The 17558-nt window shown below is 37.7% G+C and overlaps 1 protein-coding gene and 1 pseudogene across 8 annotated transcripts in view; one reads left to right on the top strand and one right to left on the bottom strand.

Annotated features, from left to right (window-relative positions):
- Positions 1–17558, top strand: part of PPME1 (protein phosphatase methylesterase 1) — a 91862-nt gene that overhangs the window by 624 nt on the left and 73680 nt on the right. Inside the window, exon 2 of one of the 8 annotated variants that reach the window (XM_036325011.1) lies at positions 2081–2230. The exons of the other annotated variants lie outside the window; for them this stretch is intronic. The gene's annotated coding sequence lies outside the window, so the exon portion shown is untranslated. The remainder of the gene's footprint in view (positions 1–2080; positions 2231–17558) is intronic. 8 annotated transcript variants of the gene reach the window in all.
- LOC118665540 lies at positions 2379–2439 on the bottom strand (annotated as a pseudogene).

The raw sequence follows: 17558 nt of genomic DNA, 5'->3' as shown, positions 1-17558 counted from the left end.
ATGACAGAGAAAAGTTGGGAGTCAGGGGAAGCAACTTGGGAAAGATTTAGGAGGAGGAGAAAGACGGTGAGAGCTGGATGTTAGAAAAGCTCCGAGAACCGGAGCACCTCGGAAGCAGGGCTAGAGAAAGAAAGGAACGAGGGAGCAGTTTTGGGTTCTAGAGAGGGTCTCGGAGGTGTCGGAGGCAGACTCGGGGAGTTGGGAGAAAGGAGAAAGCTGGGGGGAGAGGCCCGAGGAAAGACGGATCCCACAGCCAAGAGGACTGTGGCGGGTGAGAGGGATGCGATGAGAAAGGAGGGCCCCGAGGGGGTTCCAGGAGCGACCGTGGGCTCTAGACGTGGAGAAAGGGCGAGGAGCGGGGTTTAGTTGAGTGCACGCACGGGAAGCTTCAAGAGGAAGATGCGGGCAGCTAGCTTTTGCCTGGCGAACAGGTCTGATGGAAGCCGTGTGCTGGTTTGAAGAAAAAAAAAACAACAGAGTTAATGGAGCATGGAAAGTAGCTACTTAAAATGTTTCAGGGAGACCATTTCCCGGGGAGAAGGGAGCGGCGTTGCAGAGAGAGACGCGGCATTTCAGGTTGCAGAGTGGCTCGGGCCAGGTTTAGGGGGGGATGCGGAGGCGGTGTAGGAGGGAGCGTCATGAGTTGAAGGGGACAGACAGGGTTAGCTGCTGAAAAGCAGGGAGAGTTGAGTGGGCAGGTTGGTTCGGAGGGGTGTTGGTAGCATCAGACAAGATTTTGGAAACGGATGACTGCACAGAGGAAAGGGGCTGGGAGGGTACTTGGGCAGAAGGTAGTCAGACAGAGTACGTGTTCAGGAATCTAGAGATGGATTTGGTAGATATTCTTGGGATTGAGGACCAGGGAAGAGAAACCTCAGGCGGTGAAGAAGTGACATGTACAAACACGGATGAAAAGGAGATGAGGGTGGGAGAGTGTACTGTGACAGCGGGCCCTAACTAACAAGGACGAGCAAGGAAAATCCTGTGAATTAAAGCAGTAGGAGCTGGTGAGAATGGTTGGAAAAGCCAGGGAAGGAAATTAAGAATTGAAGGGGAGACCTGACGGTGATCTACAGTAGAAAATCGCGAGAACCTTGACAGGAGAAGATAGGCCAGTTGAGGCACAACAGAAAGAGCTGGTAGAAGGCTACGTTTAAGAAAATTGTTTTAGCTTTGGAAGACAGAAAGGTAGGACTGCAACATGAATAATGAGGAGGATTTGGAAATTGACCCATAACAGGTTATTTGGGAAAATTACCTGGAGTATAAAAATTAATGTAACATTTATTGTTGATATGTAGCTTATGTTGTTGCCTATCTTCATCTAAAATTTGATCGTTCAGTATACCAGCACTCTGATTTAAAAACTGTGCCAAAATATTACCTTTTTAATAGCTATACATGCTTCAGATAAGTTTAATTAGAACTCAGCTTCTCACTTTGTCAAATCAAGTTCTCTGAAGAGGAAGAACTGAAGGAAAATACTAAGAGAAAATAAAGGGGAAATCTGCTGATTAGAAGATTGTATAATTGTTAGTAACTTAGTCTTTAAATAGATGTTTGGTCTTCTTAATTTAGGTTAATTGCTTATCCTGGAAAGTATTCTTTTTTAAAAAATATATATTTTATTGATTTTTTACAGGGAGGAAGGGAGAGGGATAGAGAGTTAGAAACATCGATGAGAGAGAAACATCGATCAGCTGCCTCCTGCACACCTCCTACTGGGGATGTGCCCGCAACCAAGGTACATGCCCTTGACCAGAGTTGAACCTGGGACCCTTCAGTCCAGTGGTTCTCAACCTTGGCTGCACATTAGAATCACCTGGGAATCTTTTTAAAATCCTGATTTCTGGGCCTCATCCTCCGGAAATTCTGTTTCTTTGTTATGGGCCACTGCTTTAGTCCCTAGGCTGACGCTCTATCCACTGAGCCAAACCGGTTAGGGCCTGGAAAGTATTCTTTAGAAAGAAGCTTCTTTATACTATTGTAAAGAGAAGAGCATATGTTGGTGAATTTTATGTGGTCGTCAAGTGGCTTATTTTTATTTGTTTTTTTCCCTCTTCTTTCTTATTGGAACTAGGCAGGCCTCCTCTAAGTCTAATGTTGTGATAATATAGACCCATTGCCCCCTACAATCATAAAGCTGGAAGAGAGCTCTTGAAATGATCTCATCTCACCATTTCACTGTGTAGCTGAGGAAACTGAGACTCAGAATTCTGTATTCTGTAAGGTAAACTAAGGAGCAGGGGACAATGTTTTTTCTTAATAAATGACAAACTGAAACTCACATCTTTTTCCTACTGAGGTGTCCTAGAAGCTTGGTGGTAGGGCTGGCGGCTAAGGACTAGAACATGGGTTTCTTTCTTTTTTTATTTTATTTAAATATGGAACGCTTCATGAATTTCTGTGTCATCCTTGTGCAAGGGCCATGCTAATCTAGAACATGGGTTTCTTAACTCTTGAGACCCATTGTGGTTTTTTTGGATTCATAGTTGTTATCTTGGCAGTATTTAAATTGAGTTGTGTATCTTTCTCCTTTGCAAATACTCTAGGATTTAGTTTTTTTCCTGGGTCCTGATTTATGAAGTCTCACTTCCACCAATTTCAAAGCATCCTTTATTTTTCCTCTACTCACTTGCTTTTTTCTTATCTTACCACTTTTCCCACTTTCCCATCTATCTCTAACTTTAAAGTTGGGCCTGTTTCTTTGCCAATTTCTTACTTACTCTTTTAACTATTTTTCATAATCTTTTGCCCTCAATTTTACTAACTTTATTTAGATGTATGCATATTCTGGATTTTGAATCATAGAAATACATTTTCTTCTCCCAGGTTATAAAATAATTCATATATGTTTTTTGTTTTGTTTTTTTCAGGACCAGTAGGGTTTCTTTTTTTGCACCCATTTCATATTTATCTTGATGTGCAAAGTGAGGAACAGAGCCAAGTTTATCTTTATCCACAGGCTGTCCAGTTATTTTTAACACCTTTTGTTAAAAAGTCCTTTTCCCATTATGTATTTCACCTAAAAAAAAATAATGCATTTCTCTACTGATTAAAATGACATCTTTATTATATACCAAATTTCCACATAGATTTGGGTTTATGAAGTTTCTTTTCCTTTTTTTATGTGCCACTGCTACACTTTTAATTAGGCATCATTAATATGTATTAGTACATGGTAGAGGTAGGTTCTCCCTCATTTTTAACATTTTCCTGGGTCCTCTTATTTATTCTTACAAATAAACTTTCTAACCAACTAGACTAGTGTCAGAAAAAAATCTTGATATTATTTTTATTGGGACTATATTAAATATATAAAATAACTTAGAGTAAACATTTTAATGATGTTGAATCTTCCTTAAAGACATATATATGAATTTCTTTTGAAGGAAAATATTTCAGATCCCAAATATAGGGAAAATGCCTTCTGTATGAGTAAACCTCATATTACTCTTATATAATTAGAAAACTCAACAAACTTACTGCTTAATTAACAATTAAACACACAAAACTTAAATTAAAATTAGGAACATTGCGTTCATGTGAAATACTTTACTGTTAACATTTATTTATTATTAATAGGAAGTTCTAGAGTTAATCTAGTCATTCAACTGATCATTCAGGACCCAGACTTTTTGCATCCTTTCTTTGGCCATTCTTAGAAATACTGGCTTTTCCGCCTCTTGTTTTCACCGTATGGTATGGTTGCAGGATGGCTGCTGCAACTCCATTTGCATCTTACCTTTATTCTGTCTTTCCAAATAAAAAGGAAGGAACAGGGGCAAAGGCCATTTCCTATATAAACTCTCTCTCTCTCTCAACTTCCCAGCACATTTTCCCTAAGTCTCATAGTCTAGAACAGCGGTTCTCAACCTGTGGGTCGCAACCCCTTTGGGGGTCGAACGACCCTCCCAAGACCATCGGAAAACACATATAATTACATATTGTTTTTGTGATTAATCACTGTGCTTTAATTATGTTCAATTTGTAACAATGAAAATACATCCTGCATATCAGATATTTACATTACGATTCATAACTAGCAAAATTACAGTTATGAAGTAGCAACGAACATAATTTTATGGTTGGGGGTCACCACAACATGAGGAACTGTATTAAAGGGTCGCGGCATCAGGAAGGTTGAGAACCACTGGTCTAGAACTAGTTCACATGTCCTTCCTGAGACCAATCACTGGCAGCATGGAATGTGATTACTATTACTGATTGATGTTTAATTCTGATTCATTTCCTCGGGCTGGAGGAAAGATAACAAGATATCTCTACTACCTACTGAACAATTTGGAATTCTGTTAGGGATTAGAGACTGGGAAGTGGGGAAAGAATGTAGAGAGTTAACAGCAGCTGCCTCAAGTCCTGATGTTAACAAGTCGGGGAGACTGATCTTCTGGCTTCAGATTCCCTACTGTTTTCATTATATAGGACGGGACCCCTCCTCTCCACCCTTTCCCACTTGTGCCAGGTTTGAGCCCCTTGACCTGAGCACTTCCGAGTAAATGTCTATTTCCCCCATTGTTGCTAGGCTTATTACCAGCAAATGTATTTCTTCTTAGGGTCTCCAAAATTGGATAATTGGATTTTTTAAACCTAATGAGCCCTCCTTGTTCTGTTACTAGCTTTCAGATTTGAGAAAACACCTGTGGTTGGTTAGGAAAAACTTTTTTTCTTCATGATATGAAGTACTTTCATTTAGAGAAGAAAGTTTTAATTCATAGCACTATTAAAAGAGTTGTGCACTTATACACCTCACTTAGATGTTCTTCAAAATGCAGTACAAATATACCTCGTTTTGTTGTGCTTCACTTTATTGCACTTGGCAGATACTGTGGTTTTTGCAAGATCTTGAAGGCAGGACTCTCCACCAGTAAAAAGATTATGACTCACTTTATTGCAGTACTCACTTTATTGTGGTGGTCTGGCATAGAACCCGCAGTATCTCTGAGGAATACCTGTATTGACAACTAGTCCTAAGCATGTACTGCCAATATATTTTGAAGACTGAATAAGAAATTATGTTGAAAGTCCAGTCATTCCAAGCCATAGCAGAAGGCTGAAATTGTGGCTAGATTTGTCCAGAGATTATAGGTTGCCAACTCCATATCAATACTATTAGTTCTGTACTTCTATTGTCTTTTATAGAATACTAGAGGCCCGGTGCAGGGATTCGTGCATTGGTGGGGGTGTGGCCTGCAGGGATTGGCCTGCTGTGGGAGCGCCACTCATCCCAGTCAGCCGAGCTGTGCTTCCACTGTGGGAGTTCACTGACCAGCAGGGGGCAGCTCCTGCATTGAGTGTCTGCCCCCTGGTGGTCAGTGCGCATCATAGCAACTGGTTGACCAGTCGTTCTGGTCATTCTGCTGTTCAGTTGCTGGGCTTTTATATATATAGATATATAGATAGGTTTTAAATCAACATACTTTGCTACATGCTATTTAACTGGTGCAAACTTGACTTTATATTCTTAAAATGTGGGTAATACTGGCCTCAAAGAGTTGTTTTTGAGGAGAAAGAGATGATATATATATGGAATTATTGCTTAAATTGTAAAGCTGTAAATGGAAACTTATTTACTGAATTTTGCAAATTCTAAGATCACTTCTTTTTATATTTAAAATAATAGGATCTTAACAATTGCTGTTGGTCAGGTAACAGCCCCAACTTGTTTGTCATTGCTAATCCATGAGTGAACACCAAAACCAGAATTAAAACTTGTAAAATAGTTGTTGGCAGCTTGAGAGAAAATTCTGGAGACAGAAGTGGAACATTTTTAAATTAATTTTTAAAACATTGATTGAGTTAAGAGAGAGAAAGAAACACTGATTTGTTGTTCCACTTATTTATGCATTCATTGGTTGCTTCTTGTATGTGCCTTGACCAGGGATCAAACCCAAACCTTGGTGTATCGGGATGATGCCCTAACCAACTGAGCTACCTGGCCAGGTCCAAAAGTGGAGTATTTTTAACCACAAATAAGTGAATGGTTGTGAGAATGAGTTAAGCAGTATTCCTTAAATGAGAATAAAAATAATATAACTCTTTACATAATGGTAAAGTTGGATATGAGCTGGTGTTTAGTTTTAAGAAATACTCCATCACCAATGTTCTTGTGAAGTAGAGAGGACTATATTAGTCAGAATGATTCAGAGTAGGACTCACAGTATGAAGAAATTGGTCAGGAATACCTTAAGTATTTTATTTTGCTCTCATTTTTCTTTTTATGTATACCCATAAGTGATATATGATGATTCAATGTAAGTACAAAAGAGCTCTTTCAAGAAATATAAAATGAATTCTAAGTGATAAAGTGTTACATACTTTAATGGGTAGCTCTTTTTCTTAGTGATACATAAAATTATGGCTCATCTTATAATTGATGGTGCTTTATAGATACAATATTTTATCTATTCTATTAATAACAATATTGTGATCAAACTTGTTTAGTCTTCCCTAATTTAATTGTAAACTCCTTTTGTGTTTTATTTACATGCCCAAAGTGGTAAGCACACAGGAGCTCAATAAACATTTGATGAATTAATGAATGATACTCAGAAACAGTGGACACATGACAATTTTTTTCAATAGTTTAGAATTGTCCTCCCTGAATTTAGTAGGGAAGTAAATAAGAGGGAAAAGCCATTGACTTGTTGAGTATAGACGTGAGATTTAAAAACTGATTATTGATATTATGCAAAAATGAATTGTACCCTGTTTATAGTCTTCTGTGATTCCATATTTATATCCCTGTACAGTGGGGCCTTGACTTACGAGTGTCCCAACTAACAAGTTTTTTGAGATACCAGCTGTCTCTCCCCCGATTTTTTGCATTGAGTTGATAGAGTAATTTGAGTTAACGAGCTCCTTAACGAGCTCGGTCTCGGAACGAATTTAACATGGAGACAAAATGACTTTTATAGCATTTTTGTTGTTGGTCCAGGATTCCATATATATATATTTAAAAATATGTTTCGTGTTATTATTTTTTAATATATTTTTATTGATTTTAGAGAAGAAGGGAGAGGGAACGAGAGATAGAAACATCAACAATGAGAGTGAATCATGGATCACCTGCCTCCTGCATGCCCCACACTGGGGATTGAGCCCCAAACCCGGGCCTGTGCCCTCACTGGGGATTGAACTGTGACCTCCTGGTTTATAGGTTGACACTCAACCACTGAGCCATGCTGGCCAGCCTCTTTTTTATTGATTTTAGAGAGAGAGGAAGGGAGAGGGGCTAGAGAGATAGAAACCGATGAGAGAGAGACTTCGATCAATTGCCTCCTGCGTGTCTCCTACTGGAGATCAAGCCTGAAACCCAGGCATGTGCCCTGTCTGGGAATCAAACTGATGACCTCTTGGTCATGCATGGGTCGATGTTCATCCATTCAGCCTCACTGGCTGGGCTTAATAAACTTTTTAATCCTGACCCGAGGATATGTTTTTATTGATTTTAGAGGGGGAGAGAGAGTGAAAAACATCCATCAGCTGCTGCCTATGGAGAATTGAGCCTGCAACCTGAGGATGTGCCCTGACTGGAAATTGAACCTGCAATCCCTTGGTGCCAGGACAACGCTCAACCAACTGTGCCACAATGGCCAGGGCTGTATCATTGCTTTTTATCCACTCATCTAATGATGGGCACTTGGGTTGCTTCCATAGCTTGATTATTGTAAGTAGTGCTGCAGTGAACATAGGGGTGCATATATTCTTTCAAATTAGTGTTTTGGGTTTCTTCAGACTTGTTGGCCTTTTAAACTTTGACCCCAAACCTGCTTGGTTTCTTCCTGATGTGGTACTGTCTTAAGTAGAATGGTAGCTACTGGTAAGTTCTGACCCTTGAGTATGGCCATACACATTGATTATGAGAAAAACAGCTACACTTAGCTCTTGCAAAACATTAAGAAAATACTGTACTCTGCCTGCTTTCTTACTTATGTATCAGTAGTTGTGTTTTTGTATGAGGCCAGACCACTTTAGTAAAGTTGTCATTCCCCCGCACTGTCCTTATAGGGTTTTGGCAAAAAAAATTATGTTCTTAGGTTGAGTGAATGGTGGACATAAAACTTAGAAATTTTTCTAACTTAACTAAAGCAGAATTTTTTATCACCAAAGGTATAAGATTACAAGTTCTTCCTGTGCTGCAGCAGTCTGTTTATCCATCCATTTAAACAAAGTATACTTTTGTGTGATCTGACTCAGCAGGTTGAAAATTTCTCTGGATTGTTTTATCTGAAACTGTTCTTTTGTTGTTGCTGTTGTTAATCCTTACCCAAGGCTATTTTTTCTATTGATTTTTAGAGAGGGTGGAAGGGAGAGAGGGAGGGAGAGAGAGAGAAATAGAAACATCATGTGAGAGAGACACATTGATTGGTTTCCTCCTGCATGCACCCTGACTGGAGCCAGGGATGGAACCTGCAACCCAGGTACATGCCCTTGACCAGGAATCGAACCCGAAACCCCTGGGGTCTGCAGGCTGATGCTCTAACCACTGAGAAATACTTGCTAGGGCTGAAACTTTTTAAGTGAGGTAAGGTTTCATTCATTTGCTTAAACCATTTCATATATTGCACCATATGTATCTTGTTTTGTTTAATGCAGGACATAGTGTGACATGTTACTGTTTCCATTTTTGGATTCTGTGATGTCCAAGTAACATTCTCACCAATGGCCAACACTGAAAAGTAATAGTAATAGATTCTAGGATTTTCAAGCACATGGTAAATCAGTATTTAGTAAGTAGAAATGCTTTAAAAAGGCCTCCTCTCTTTTCCCCTAGAATGGCATCAAAGAAACTTGAGAATTTGATTTTTCCCTCTCACTCTATCTTCCTGCTCCCTCCTATCGTTATCATTATAGTTGTAAACCTTGACTTTCTTCTTAGTCTCCAAGGTACTCAGGCTTGCTACAAGGATTCTCTACCAATCATTATCCCTATGTAGGAACCAGTCTTTTTTCATCTCTTCCTGGGGATTTCTGGGTGCTCATTGCTATCTTTGGTGATTTCCAGAATGGAGAACCTAGTATTTGAGGGTAATATTGCAAATTGATAAAGAAGCAACCCTGAGAGTAAGATTCTAGCTCAGCTACTTTCTGTAGTCCCTTGGTTTTAGTTTTCTCATTTGCAAAACAGGGATAATAGTAGCTACCCTAGAGGGTTGTAGTGGAAATTAAATCAGTTTATGAATTTATCTCTAGTCTCTCCCCCAAACCCCATTAAATTATTATAAAGTAATTTGGAAAAAGGGATAAAACCAAATGACAAAGAAGAGGAGGGAAGATAAGATACCAACAAGATTTAGGAAGATAGCAAGTTGAAGAATATTAATTCACTCACAATAGAGAGCAAAAATAAAACCATTCACAGAAAGAATGAAAGTGCAAGCTAATCCCTATCAGAATCCCATAAAGGCTAAGGAATTGTAGGTGCTAACTACTTCTGAAATGGGTTTTAAAACAGGAAGGCTGGTAGAAAATCTGAATAAGGTACCAGTAGACTCCCAGATCTTATCTTTTTCCTCAGTGTGATGGGAGACAGGTTAATTTCTGGGAGAATTGAGTCAGACTGGAAGAATGGACTCAGACACAGTTAGGCCTATGAGAGCAAAGGTAAAGCAACAGGATGAAAACAGTTTTTAAATTTAGATATACATCTCTTCCCTAGATAGATTCATAGCTTGCTCCCTCACCTCCTTCAGGTCTTTGCTTAAAGGTGCCTTCCCTGACCACCAGATTTAAAACTATAGTCCTTTCTGATCTAGTTCTCAGTATTTTCATTCCTGGCCTCATTTTTCTCCATGGCACTTACTGCTGCCTGACAAATTTTTAGTTGTGTCTCCTTCTACTAGAGTGTAAACATCACAAGGGTAAGGGGTTTTATCTCTTTTGTTCACTGCAGTATTCCCAGTGCCTAAAATAGTATCTCATAGATGCTTAATGAATATTTGTTTAACTTTTTCAGAAGTTCTAACAGCTAGTCTTATGTTCCCATGCAGGAGTGTGGAGAATTTCTCTCTGGAGAAATGACTGGTCTAAAAGAAAAGACATGTAGATATTGATGTTTGGGGGAAGAGTCCTCCATTTAAATGTCCGGGCCTCTACCTGATAACTATACAGTGATATTTAGTTCTACTCGCTCTCTCATGGACTCACCAAATATCCAAGGAAAGCCTCTAACATGAAAGACAGAGACCAAAACAAAATGAAGAAAGGAAACTATAATGCATAGAACAGAAGAGAATCTTAAAATAATATCTCTTGTCAGAAAGACAAGAGACACTATGGCACCTATTAAACAAGAAAAGGATGCTCTTTAAAAAAACAACAACTTGCTTCAGAGAATAAGAAATAACTATTAGGAATGAAAACATATATGTGGTAGATATAAATTCAGTAGAAGAGAAAGTTTAAGGAATCTTCTAGAAAGTAGTTAGTTCTACATTAAGATTAAAATTGGGAAGTACAGGGGATAAAAAGGTTTTTTAAAAATATCTCAATAGCAGTACTTTACTTAGAAGATGATAGAAAAATGCCTTACATTTTGAGGAAGATATCTAACCTAAAATTATTTTGGCTAGTATTTGCCTACTATATCTTTGTCTTGGAACTTTAGTCTCTTTTATATAGTATACTAGTATAGCTGGAGTTAAAAAATTCATCTAAGGGTATATGTTTCAGACCTAGAGCATTTAGTTTGCCCTTGATATATTTGGATTTATTTTTACCACCTTATTTTATACTTTCTGTCTGTCTCATCTGACCTGTGTTTCTTTTTCTCATTCCATATTTTTCTATTGGATTAGTAATGATACAGTCTCTAGATAAATTCTTTGAATGGTTACTTTAACATTTTTTGGTAACAACTTTATTAAGATAGAATTCATATATCATATAAGTGACCAGGTAGAGTATGCAGTCAATTATTTTTAGCATATTCACAAAGTTCTGTAACCATTACCACAATGAATTTTAGAACATGTTTAGCACTCCAGAAAGAAACCCCATACCCACCAGCAGTTAACTCTCACTTTTTCCCACACTTCCCAGACCTAGGCAACCACTAATCTATTTACTTTCTCTATAGATTTACTTAATCTCGATCTTTACAATAAATGGAATCTTTTGTGCCTGGCTTCTTTCATTTAACATATTTTGTTTAACATAAATAAATAAAAAATAAAATATATTATTCTTGAATATTTGGGTGGGCCCAGTGCAGTCACAGTGTCCTTGGAAGAACAGGGAGGCAGAAGAGTAGTCAAAATTTAAGGGAAATTTGAAGATGCTATTTTGCTTGCTGGCTTTGAAAATGGAGGAAGAATCTCTGAAGCAAGTAATACAGGCATCTTCTAGAAGCTGAAAATGGTATTTAAAACAGTAGATGAGTGACTAAAAAAACTGTGGTACACAATGGAATACTACACGGGTGTAAAAAAAAAAAAGGGAACTCTTTTGTAACAGCATGGATGGACTTGGAGATTATTATGCTAAGTGAAATAAGCCAGACAGAGACAAATTCCATATGATCTCACTTATATGTAGAGTCTAATGAACAAGGTTGCTACTAGGTTGATTATTGATGTAGGCCTTTGCAATGGGCAGAGAGCTAGAATGTACTTTTTAAGACAAAAGGAATCAAGACAAAATGAATTCATTGATATTTCCAATTCAAATAAGATTGCCGTGTGTTTCTTTACTTTGATTTCATATAATTATCTCTCTGCTTTTACAATGGAAATCTTAGTTTCTAATGACATTAACCTAACTACCTACTTTCTATAGTACTAGTGGCCTGGGCACGAAATTCGTGCACTTGGACGGGGGGTCCCTCAGCCCGGCCTGTGCCGTCTTGCAGTCTGGGAGCCCTTGGGGGATGTCCGCCTGCCGGTTTAGGCCCGATCCCCATGGGGAGCTTGGTTTCTGGCTGAGCGGCGCTCCCACTGTGGGAGCGCACTGACCACCAGGGGGCAGCTCCTGCATTGAGCGTCTGCCCCCTGGTGGTCACTGTGCATCATAGTGACCGGTTGGTCATTCTTGTCATTCTTGTTGTTCCGCTGTAACAGTTGCTTAGGTTTTTATTATATAGACATATAAGTATATAAATATGCACACATGTGATGTTCAAAATAACCAATTATACTACCAACAAAAACTACCAACAGTGTGATTATGGAATACTATTTAAGATTTTTATTGTTATGTTCTTTTTTTCCTTAAAGTATGTCTCACCAGAGATGTACAGTCAGGTAATTGTGCTTATTTTTTTTTCTTTTTCTAAGTAATTGTGTTTTAAAGTCACTTGAAATAAATGTTGTATGCCATTAGGTTAATTTTCTCCCTTCTTTATTACTGTTGGTGATTAGTTTCTACAAACTTTAATATATTTAGAAATAAAAAAGCACACAAATTATTTACATGACTCCAAAGTTGGAAGTATAAACAGTGTGTGTGTATTCAGAAAAGGATAGCATTTGCCTTTTTCTCCTCCAGTGCCCTACAGATAACCATTTTCATTAGTTTTTGTTTAATTCTTTTACTTTAAAAAAATTATATGTATATATTTATAATCCCCCTTTCTTTGATAGAAGATAGCATTTCATATACGCCTCTGCATATTTTTTAAAAAATACGTTTTTATTGATTTTAGAGAAATGGGAAGAGAGAGGAATAGAAAGATAAAAACATCGATGAGAGAGAAACATCGATCAGTTGCCTCCTGCATGCCCCTTACTGGGGCTTGAGCCCGCAACCTGGCATGTGCCTTGACTAGGAATCCACTCAGTGACCTCTTGGTTCATGGGTCAGTGCTCAAGCACCGAGCCATCCCAGCTGTGCTGCATATGACTTTTTAAAATTTAATATATCTCTATTACTCCTTAGCAGTATATAGAAATCTTTTTCATTTTTTTTCAGGTGCATAGTACTCCACTATGTGGATATAACATAATTTATTCAACCACTCTACTTATTGATAGACATTGGGTTCTTCCCATAATTTTATATTTCAGGTAGTGCTGAAATGAACAAACTTGCATAGATCCTTTCATATCAGGGCGGAGGGGGGCTACTTTTAACATAATTGTCTTTAATGTCCTGCCGTTTAACTGCAACATAGTAATTCTCTTAAAATCTTGTAATTCCTTGGGCTTTATGAATCTGTAGTTTGAAGTTTCAGTTCTGGAATTTACAGCTATTACTCTACAAATGGTGCCTTTATCCGTTCTCTAATTTCCTGTGGGAACTCTGATCTGACATATGCAAGTCTTATTTCTCTCCCATATTTCTAACTTCTTTCATATTTTTTCATCTTTTGTTTTTATGTTATATTCTAGATATATCTACATATATGTGAACAAATGTATGTTTACTCTTTCCTTTAGCTGACCATTTATTTTTTTAATTATATTCTTTCATTCTAAAAGTTGTATTTATTTTCAAGTTTCTATTCTTTTAAAAGACATATTAAAGTTATTTTGTATTCTATTTGGTAATTTCAATATGAGAAGTCTTTATACATCTTCCTCACATGATTTATGCTTTTTGACTGTGAAGTGGTCATTTGTTTTGGAACTTCGGGAGTTTTTTGTCCTAGAATGAAGGTTGATTTCAAAGAAGATTTGCCTTTGCTCATGTTGGGGTCTTAAGGGCACTACCTTAAGGGTTGACTTTAAACTAAATTCTTAACTTGAAATTTCTTGGAACATATAAGTGGTATGAATTTAGCTAAAATTAGTATGAGAGCTGTCTTGAGAAGGATTTTTGGTTTGTTTTTCTTCTCCCTCTCAATATCAAGTTTCAGGACAGGAATTTTTTTCCTTAGTCTTAGAATTGGGTTAGGGAGCAGAGAGTTAGTTTTACTTTACCCTTTCACTGGTTATATAATACTTTGCAATCCCAGCTTTATGGGTGAAAGGTTTCCTACTCAGTCCCCACCTTGGGCTTTGTGTGGTATACCCCAGGGAACCCCCAAAACCTAAAGTTCAGTTAGTTGGCAAATGCCATCAAGATAAAAGCTAACTTTAATGGACTGAATGCCTCTCTGGGTTTCCACCTTAACTTTTGCTCTCAATGTTCCATATTCCTTACTTTCATGCCAGTTCATCTGTGCATTTAAGAATGAATGAATGAATGAATGAATGAATATAATTATATGTAATGTAATGTAATAAAATATAATACACATTTATTTTTATATATTAATATATTTTTAAACACATGTGCATGTCATTTAAAACATTTCCAAAGTTGTATCGATCAAGTTACCTAATTACCATGAAGCAAGCAGTCCCCAACATAAAATTTTTATACCTAAGAAAACTGCCAGTCAAGTGTGAAAATGGGGTAATGGCATTTTCTGACATGTAAAGTTTGAAAATCTCCTTTTCCCAGGAAGCTAATGGACCATATGTTTCATCAAAATAAAGTAATGCATCAAAAAAAAAAATACGGGATTTGGTAATCAGGGTTTCAACATAGGAGAAAGGCAAAAGGAATTCTCAAGATGATAGTGAAATGACAATTCATCATACCCACAGAAGAAGCAGTTTTGGAGCAGATGAATGGAAGGTGTCAGGAATGGAATTTTCCAAAGGAAAATGGACCTGATATGTTATTTAACGTGAATGACCATATTAAGAAAAATTTTACAGATTTTTCAAAGGTTTTTAAATTATTAGATATATTACACACACAAAGTATTTTTAAATTATATGTACAGTTCGAAGAAAAATAAATTCTCATATATCCACCACCTACCTTATGAAATAGAACATTTTCAGCTCTTTGTAAATCTGTTTTTTTCTTCCCAAGGACACCTCCATGCCCCATAGTCTCAAACTGCATGTTTATCATTCCCCTTGATTTCAGAGAGGAAAGGAGAGAGAGATAAAAACATTAATGATGAGAGATAACTGATGAGAGATAATCATTATCTGCTGCCTCCTGCATGCCTCCTACTGGGGATCGAGCCTGCAACCCAGGCATGTGCCCTTGACCAGAATCGAACCCAGAACCACTCAGTCCGCAGGCTGATGCTTTATCCACTGAGTCATGCCATCTGGGTATGTTCCATTACCTTTTACTGGAAACTATGAGGATTCAGTATGGAGAATTCTGCTTATTAGCCTCAAAACCTAATAATCCTATATAATAAAAGGGTAATATGCAAATTGACCTTAACAGCAGAATGACTGGGAATGACTGGTCACTATGACACACACTGACCACCAGGGGGCAGATGCTCGATGCAGGAGCTGCCCCCTGGTGGTCAGTGTGCTCCCACAGGGGAGCTCTGCTCAGCCACAAGCCAGGCTGACGGCTGCCAGTACAGCAGTGGTGGCGGGAGCCTCTCCTGCCTCCTCAGCAGCGCTAAGGATGTCCGACTGCAGCTTAGGTCTGCTCCCCGCTGGCAAGTGGACATCCCCCGAGGGCTGCCGGGCTGCCAGAGGGATGTCTTGACTGCCAGCTTAGGCCCAATCCCCCGGAGAGCAGGCCTAAGTCAACAGGTGGACATCCCCCAAGGGTTCCCAGACTGTGTGAAGGCACAGGCCGGGCTGAGGGACCCCCCTGAGTGCACAAATTTTTGTGCACCGAGCCTCTAGTAATCATAATAAAAACATTTATTGAGACACTAAGGTAAGTGCTTTACACACATTAGCTCATTTCATAGTGTTGACAGGTAATCATCAATGTGTCAGACTCTGAGAGTACATTGATGAACAGATGCAGAACATTCATGCTCTCATGGATCTCACATTAGTAGCAAATTAGCACAGGCTAATTTGAGAGTAACCAAAGGGTAAGCAGGCTACTTTAATTCTCATATCAACCCCTATAAAATAGGCGGTATAACTCCATCTGACATGAAGGAACTCTGGCTTAGAGAAGTTAAGTGACTTGCCAAAGTTCACAGAAATAATAAAGGCAGAAATGGGTTATGAAAACAAATCTTTAGTCAGTAGCAAATGGAAAATTAATTTAGGTTTAGGACGTATTAAGAGTTTTGTATCTCCTTTTTTTAAAAAATTATTCTTTCTGCTGGAAATAGGTTGTTACGGTCAAAATATGACAAGGGTTCTTAATTTGGGATTCATAGATGGGTTTTCTGAAGCCAATGGAACTGTACGTAAAATATATATTTGTGCTTTTTTTTTTTTTTTAAAGAGTGAAACTTTATAGTGCTCATCAAGATTCTTAACAGGGTCTATGATAATGGCAAAGGGTCCATAAACAATTTGAATTTTGTGGTTTAGACCAAAGCCATATTTCCTTTGTGTTTCAAGCACTATTTTGTTCCCTCTCTGCCAGACTCCTTTTTCTGGTAGCAGGAGATGGGAGGAAATTATACATTTATTTTGTTAGGTTTGAAATAAACTTGATTGTGACATCAAAATTTTCTCTATATATTTACATCCCAGAGATTTTTATTTATAAGTTGAGGACTTAATAATTCATCTCTCTGTTAGTTCAGAACTTTAGAATTGACTTTGATTCTACTGTTTTTCATATCTTTAACATTCCTGAGATATGTTGATTGTCTTTTTGAAAAGACTTTCTATGTGTTCTTCCTTTTTAATTCTATTACCAGTCTAGACTCCCATCTTCTAACCAAGTTACTGCAACATATTTTCCAGAATCAAGTCTATTTTGTATCTTTTACCACATTTATCTTTTTAAAATACTTCAATTGGCTCCTCGTTTTCTACAACACCATCCAAACCCTCTTTGACTTTTAGGGCCCTAACACACAAATAACAGAAGTGGGGCATATTATATTCCTTTCTTTATTATATCTAATATTATTCCTTCTCCACTACCTGCTTTCAGTTGTATCCGCTTCCTTTAGTTTTTCAGAACTGCTGTACTTATTCCTACATATTGCAGTTAGCTATTTTTAAATTTTTGTTTTTTTTATCAGTGCCCCCTATGACTGGCACCATATTGGGTCCTTATTTGTATCCTTTTCTCTACATGAAATGTCTTCTTTCCTCCTCCCTATTTCCGTTAGTCTGTATTTTGTCTGTTCTTCAATTACTAGCTTAAATATTATTTTTCCTCTGAAGTCTCTCTTTATTTCCCAAGCTGAAAGTAATCTTTCTTTCCTCCTTGAACATTCATAGCACTTTAACCATACCTCTTAGGTTATTTAACTGTACATTATGTTAGATATTTAGGTATTTGACATTAGCTTATTGAGAACAGGCATTATCTATTCTAGCAAGTATGTAAAGATTAATTTAAGGTCCTTGTTATCTACTTCATGTCTAACATTAGTTGCAAAATTACCTGAAGTAGTGGAGTCTATAAACAATTGTGTGTTCAAATGAAGATATTATAAGTATGCTAGAAAAATCTCTGGGAGCAGGAGTAACATTTGGAGGTATAGACTATTGGTGCTTTTATCAAATGGGAATTACCTATATGTTGGTGTAAATTGGGTAATCCCTGGAACTTTTTTTTTTTTAATGAAGGAAATTAGAAGTGGAGGGTATTCTCCTAGGAAGAATTTCTGTTTTTAGGAAGTAATTTTTCTTTAACTGGTACCT

The sequence above is a fragment of the Myotis myotis genome, unplaced genomic scaffold (assembly GCF_014108235.1).
Source record: "Myotis myotis isolate mMyoMyo1 unplaced genomic scaffold, mMyoMyo1.p scaffold_m19_p_10, whole genome shotgun sequence".
Lineage (NCBI taxonomy): Eukaryota > Metazoa > Chordata > Mammalia > Chiroptera > Vespertilionidae > Myotis > Myotis myotis.
This window is presented reverse-complemented; position numbering and strand designations above follow the sequence as displayed.